This window comes from Rattus rattus, chromosome 3 (genome assembly GCF_011064425.1).
Source record: "Rattus rattus isolate New Zealand chromosome 3, Rrattus_CSIRO_v1, whole genome shotgun sequence".
Taxonomy (NCBI): domain Eukaryota; kingdom Metazoa; phylum Chordata; class Mammalia; order Rodentia; family Muridae; genus Rattus; species Rattus rattus.
The window spans coordinates 66,300,049-66,306,576 of NC_046156.1; the positions used below are offsets into that span (position 1 = coordinate 66,300,049).

Genomic DNA, 6,528 nt, shown 5'->3' on the forward strand with positions numbered 1-6,528 from the left:
CTCCAGAGGGCATCATGAGAAGCCACAGGGTTGCTGGTGGAGTTGGAAGTCTGTGGAACTCCCTGTGATGGGCTTCTGAGTCACCAGGCAGATCTGAGGGTGTTAGCATCACCATGGCTACACTACCACCATCAACACCAGAGGGAGGCTGATCTTCCTCAGCAGATGCAGAAACCAAGGGCCAGAGAGGTGAAGCGACCGTCCCAGGTCAAATGAGAATAAAGCCAGCTTTGCTCTGTAAAGCCCATGCTTCCTTGAGAACAGTGAAATGTATACATGTAGATGTGTAGATGTATACATGGGTATATACATACCCACATATATGCTCTTACTGTATAACTTGCAAGTTCTCTGTACAGGTGCTGTCCATCTGTCTTTCCCACCTACTCCCCGGCATCTGAGAGAGAGAGACCCTGGAATAGAGACATACACTTACACCTACACACACACACACACACACACACACACACACACACACACACACACACAATGGTTGACAAACATCTGTTGGCAGGCCTCCTGGGGCACAAGCTTCATAAGAAGAACAAGAGTGACAGCCATCTTTTAATGAGAATGCCTTAACTGAAGTGAACTTTTTGTTCAGCTTTTAGAATAATCCCAAGTCAGTGCCAATTTTTTTACTTCTTTCAGATAAAAACAATGCAGCCTAGGGAGATTAAGTAAATTATGTAGGAACACACAGACCAACAACTCTAATTCAAGGTACTTCACATCACATCTTTTCTTTTTCACACAATGTATTTTGAGCATGTTTTCCTCTCCCAATTCCTCCCAGATCTTATACCCACCTACTCCCCAGTTTTGTTCTCTCTCTCTCTCTCTCTCTCTCTCTCTCTCTCTCTCTCTCTCTCTCTAAAAAAAAGGGGGGTTGGGGATTTAGCTCAGTGGTAGAGCGCTTGCCTAGCCCTGGGTTCAGTCCCCAGCTCCGGAAAAAAAAGAAAAAAAAAGAAAGAAAAAAAAAAAAGACACACACACAAACCCTGAAAAACGCACGCACAGACACACACAAAAAATTGAAATCAAACTAAACAAGCAAAAGACTGATGTGACAAATATATATACCCAAACAGGAGTTGGAGAGATGGCTCAGCAGCTAAGAGGGTTGGCTCCTCTTCCAGAGATCCTGACTTCAATTCCCAGCAACCACAAGGTACCTCATGACCATCTGTAATGTGATCTGGTGCCCTCTGCTGGCATGCTGGTGTACATGCAGATAGAGCACTCATACATTAAAATAATTTTTTTTTTAAATCCAAACAAATCAAATGAGAAAGAAAAAAATCTATAAAACACCATTAAGTTCATTTTGTGTCAGTCAGCTACTCCCCGGTGTGGGGCCTACCCTGGCGGGTGGTCAGTACCCAGTGAGACTCCATCGCAGTCTAATTTTTCCCTTTTTGAGCAGGGATCAATAGCAGATAGTTTCTTTCTTAAGGCTAAGAACCCATATCTACTTCTCCCTCCCAGTCCAGTTGTTTCTGGAAGACACTATTTCCTTGCAGTCAACCATCGCCTCCGGCTCTTGCAAATATACGACGTCCTTTTCTGAGTCCCTGAGGGAAGGGTTTTATGAAGACATCACACTTATGTCAGGGTGCTCCTAAGTCTCTCACTGTACTCACTGTCCATTCGGGACTCTCTGAGTCAGTTCCCGTCTACTGTATAGCAAGGCAGTGTGTCATTAGAAGTCACTCTGTGGCTATGTTCCCTTCGCAGAGTAAGTATTAGGATTTCTCCCTAGTCCCATGACCTATCGGTCTCAGATCATGACCCTCTTAGCAGTGCCGGGTAGTTCTTCAATGTTAAAGGTTTTATTACCATGGTTAAAATGATCCTTAGCACATACACATTTATTGATCGCCACAGAGCGCCGCGTCTTCATCTGCCTCTCCTGGAAAAGGCTGATGTGTGCAGCTCTCATTGTGCATTTGTGGAGTCAAGGGTGTGTAGCCACATAAAATCCCAAGTCTATCCCTTTGGTCTAAATCAGGGAGTTCTGTTGGCTGTGTTGCATAGGCAGCAGTGCCCCAACTCTGAATAAAGCGCCCAGTGTGTCTCTTGTAGCTGAGAGAAGAGTCAGTGTGGCTTGCTTTTAAAAGGTTGGTAGGAGCAGTCTGTTAGGAAAGAGTGCCCTCTTCTGGCACAGACGTGGTTCTGCAGTCTCAAACCCTCTTAGTCCCTTAGAAACCTCAGGAACTGCAGCGTGGGCTGCAAAGGGGTTGTCCAGCTCTGGCACCAGCCGTTAGATCAGCGGTTCTGGGGGTCACAATCCTTTTTGGGTTTCAAACAACTTTTTTTATGGGGGTTGCATACCATACCAGATTTTACAATATGATTCATAGCAGTAGCAAAGTTACAGTTATGAAGTAGCGACAGAAACAATTTTATGGTTGGGGCCACCATACAAGGAACTGTATTAAAGGGCACAGCACCAGGAAGGGAAGGTTGAGAGTCACTGTCTGAGGTACTTCTCTGCTTTTGTCACATCTAAATTTGAGGCCAAAACAGATGTTCAGTGGTTAGGAGTATAACATCTTTATCTCTGATCATTCCTCTGCTCAAGGGTCCTCTCAACCATCTTCTGCTTTATCCTCCCTGGAATCCTTTGGCCCAGAACCCATGTGGAGAAAACCATATAACGATTTCCCCATCATCCTGAAGGACCTTTATTTCCTGACAGTTGGCTTCTCTGACCTTCTTTCTCTCAACCTGCTTTCATACCTAGCTCCTCTCTGCTCTTGTTTACGCTCTCCATAAATGCCATGGTTTCAGTTCTGTCACAGGGATCTGCTCCGCCTGAATCACTTCCCAGGATTCCCCATGTAAATCTCCCGACCAGAGGTGCTGCTGATACCACATGGGAAGCAGGAATGGGGGAAAGACTGATAAAGATGGGCAAGCGGGGTTGGGGATTTAGCTCAGTGGTAGAGCACTTGCCTAGGAAGCGCAAGGCCCTGGGTTCGGTCCCCAGCTCCGAAAAAAAAAAAAAAAAAAAAGATGGGCAAGCACCTCTCCAACAGCCATGGTCCAGATATAGCCTGCCTGCTCCTTTACCTGTAGGCATGAGCAGGGGAGGCAGACTAGACTGCAAACCCCTGAAAAGAATGCATAGTGTGGTCTCTGACATAGTCCTGACTGTCTACACTGGCTCCATGGTGCAGGAACTATGTGGACAACCTGGGAGAGAGTGAGTATGTGTGTTTTGAACTAGCGACCCTTCTCTATGCTTCTTCCCACTCCTGAATGGTTCAAAAACTGTAAGCCACCTTCCCTATAAAAGCAAATGATAACTTTATGATGGATTAAGCCTTCTGGATTTCATACTCAGACTTTATACAGAGAGTCAATAAATACCTGACAAGCTTCTTCTAACCTGGTGTCCTATAGTTTTGTAACAAATACCTATAAAAATCCCTGGAAAAGATAAATCTAATCATGATACTGAACACTAAGATTGAAGACACAGAAACCTGCTGCCAGGAGATGTGCTTGAATCTGAGGTGCCTTGCATGGCTCTTTGGCTCGTGGCACTGTCTGGAGAGGCTGTGGAACCTTTCAGCGTGAGGTGTCTGGTGGACGTCCTTCACTCGGCCTGGGTTCATTGCAGCCAAGCCTGAGGTTCTTATCCCCACTCTGCTCCACACTGCTATAAGAATGCACTGGTCACCAACCCACTGAGCAGCTCTGCCAAGTCCTCCTGACGAGGGTGAACTGTAACCTTCTGAGACCATGAGCGTAGACAAACCCTTCCTCCATGGTTTCTGGCAAGTGAGTTGGTCACCGTGATGCAAAGGTAACTAATGTGGAGGGTAAGCTGAATCTCCTTACATTTCAAGGCCCTTAAAATTGAACTTAAGAGAAAGAAAAGAGGGGCTGGAGAGATGACTCAGTGGTTAAGAGCACTGACTGGGGGTTGGGGATTTAGCTCAGTGGTAGAGCGCTTGCCTAGCAAGCGCAAGGCCCTGGGTTCAGTCCCCAGCTCCGGGAAAAAAGAAAAGAAAAAAAAAGAGCACTGACTGTTCTTCCAGAGGTCCTGAGTTCAAATCCCAGCAACCACATGGTGGCTCACAACCATCTGTAATGAGATCTGATGCCCTCTTCTGGTGTGAACTAAGACAGCTACAGTGTACTTATATATAATAAATAAATCTTTTAAAAAATTAAAAAATAAAAATAAAATAAAAAATTTTAAAAAAAAAAGAGAAAGAAAAGAACAAGAGAACATTTGGCTGTCAGAAAAACCGGAGCAGAAACCTTGAAGAAATGAAAATGGCATCCTCCCACAGTTGAAAGCATCAGCCCGAAGGCTGACCTCCAATCTCTCCGCCCTGCGTTTCCAATGATAAATCAAGAGTAGTGTAAGAGTTGATGTCATCCTGATGGTTGCTCTTGACTATCAATTTGACAAGATCTAGAAACAAGAGTCCGGGCACGTCTGTAAAGGACTTAGTTCATTGTAATGTGAAGACCCACCCTAAATGTGGGTGATACCAGTCTTAATGTTGGGAAGCCAGGAAGCATAAAGAATGCTAAGCAAACATGAGCATTTGTCATGATGTAATGTGATCACTCAGCCTCTCACCTGACTGCCGTGATGGACTGTGTCCCCTCAGACTGTAAGTCAAAATAAATCTGTAAGCCAGGTGTTTTGTCTCAGTAGTAAGAAAAGTAAGGGGTACAGGCACTTTTCCCCAAGACTGTGTGCTGTTCGTCTGTTCCTATGTGTAATCAAGTATCAGAAATGAAAGGGATCGAGCGCATGCCCTCATCTTGGATCAGATTAATTCTAGTTATTTTCCAGCCAATAAAGAGAAAAGACAAAATTAAAAATCTTTCTTTCCTTAAACTGTACTCAAAACCAGAAGAGGCAATTGAACACTGTGCTATTAAATAGCCTGGCCAGCCCGAGGTCAAAAACCTACCTGGTATTTCTCAAGACTGTCTTATTTCATATTTCTTTTGTTTTCTGTCCCCCTCCCCCTTCCACCACCCTTCAAAGACCAAGAAACAAGGTTTACAACGTTTTTCCAAGTTGGTGAAAACCTAGATAAAACATGACCTACTCCACTTCTGAAGACAAGAGCAAGTCCGGCCAAGGTACTGCAACAATTGTTTATCTAAGGATAGCTACTCTCGACTGTCTCTCCTTGTTATCTAAGGAGCGTGGTGATGGCTAAGGATTAGTAAAAGCCAATCCATACAGCCTAAGTCTTTCTTGTTTGCCTGTTTGTGTTGTTGCTTTTGTTTATTTGAACTCACTGTAACCCAGGCTGGACTCATTCTTTCCTTTCTCAGCATCCCAATCATTTTTTTAAAAACAAAAACAAATGAGACACATAAACCATCAGGAGGAAAACCCATAACATCAAAACTCTTTACTTAAAACCTACAACCCAAGCCAGGCTGCTAATGACCACTTATAACTCCAGCTCCAGGGGAATGCAACTCCTTCCTCTCACTTCCAAGGGGTGTTAGTGCACAGTTTTATACACACACACACACACACACACACACACACACACACACACACACACTTTCTCTTAAAAATAAAATGCATCCTGCCCCCAAAGGCTTGCAGGTGTGGCTGCTGTGTCACATGTGCGTCAGTAGGTGGCAGAGAGGAGAGAGGCCATGTCTATGCTCAGTGTTCTGACCTGTGAACATCTGAATGGCTAGTAGTAGCCTAACAGCTCCTGAAAAAAGTGAGCCCGAGACAACCACCAGTCCAGCGCCAGAGGCCCCAGACAGGACCTAGCCTGAGACTACCACCAGTTTGGTACACGCGGGTCCAAACCAGCTCCAAGAGCAGGAAGCTACCAGAGACTAGAACCCCGCCTGGGACCTTGAACTCTAGGTATAAGTAAGCCAGAGACAGACGGTTCTCACATGGGACCACTCAGGCAGCTTGACACAACCACCAGACTGGTGCCAAGGGTCCACCAAGGAGCTAGCCTGAGAGGACCACCATTCAGGTACTTCACAGACCTGGGGTGGGGGGAGTAGACTGCTCAAGATGACTTCTGCCTGGTGCCAAAGTGCACTAGCAGGGCATAGCACTCCTGAGACTGCTCACGAGACAACCCCTGACACTTAGAGATCCTGGGTGTCACTAAAATCAAGTAAGTGGTGGAGAAATGGAAGAGAAAGAAAAACAGAAGGATGTGGGCACAATGAAGAGAGGCAGAACTGGATACTCGAGGGTAGTGAGGAACAGACTGATGTGAATGGCCAGTGATGCCACCTGGGACCATGGTGGGGTCCTGGCCTATGTTGCCATCAGAGACTATGTCTGGGTCTGTGGCTTGCAGCAGCAGAGGTCTGCTGCCACTAAAGGCTAGGGAGATGTCCCCGGTCTGGGCCCCTGCCCAGGGACATGTTAATGTCTAAGGGTTGTGCTGAACTGGCCTCACCCTTCACTTAGACATCATTGGAGACCTGGTCCTGGGATCATGAGGGCAGAAGAGAGCTATCCCTGCCCCTCATCAGCTGCAGAACTTGGGAAAGCAG

The 6,528-nt window shown here is 45.9% G+C and overlaps 1 non-coding gene across 1 annotated transcript; it reads left to right on the plus strand.

The window, feature by feature from the left end:
- Positions 1 to 5,578: 5,578 nt before the first annotated feature.
- Positions 5,579 to 5,712, plus strand: LOC116897539. Its single transcript, XR_004387553.1, has one exon. It is a non-coding gene; the product is annotated as a small nucleolar RNA SNORA17 (small nucleolar RNA).
- The last annotated feature ends 816 nt before the right edge of the window (positions 5,713 to 6,528 follow it).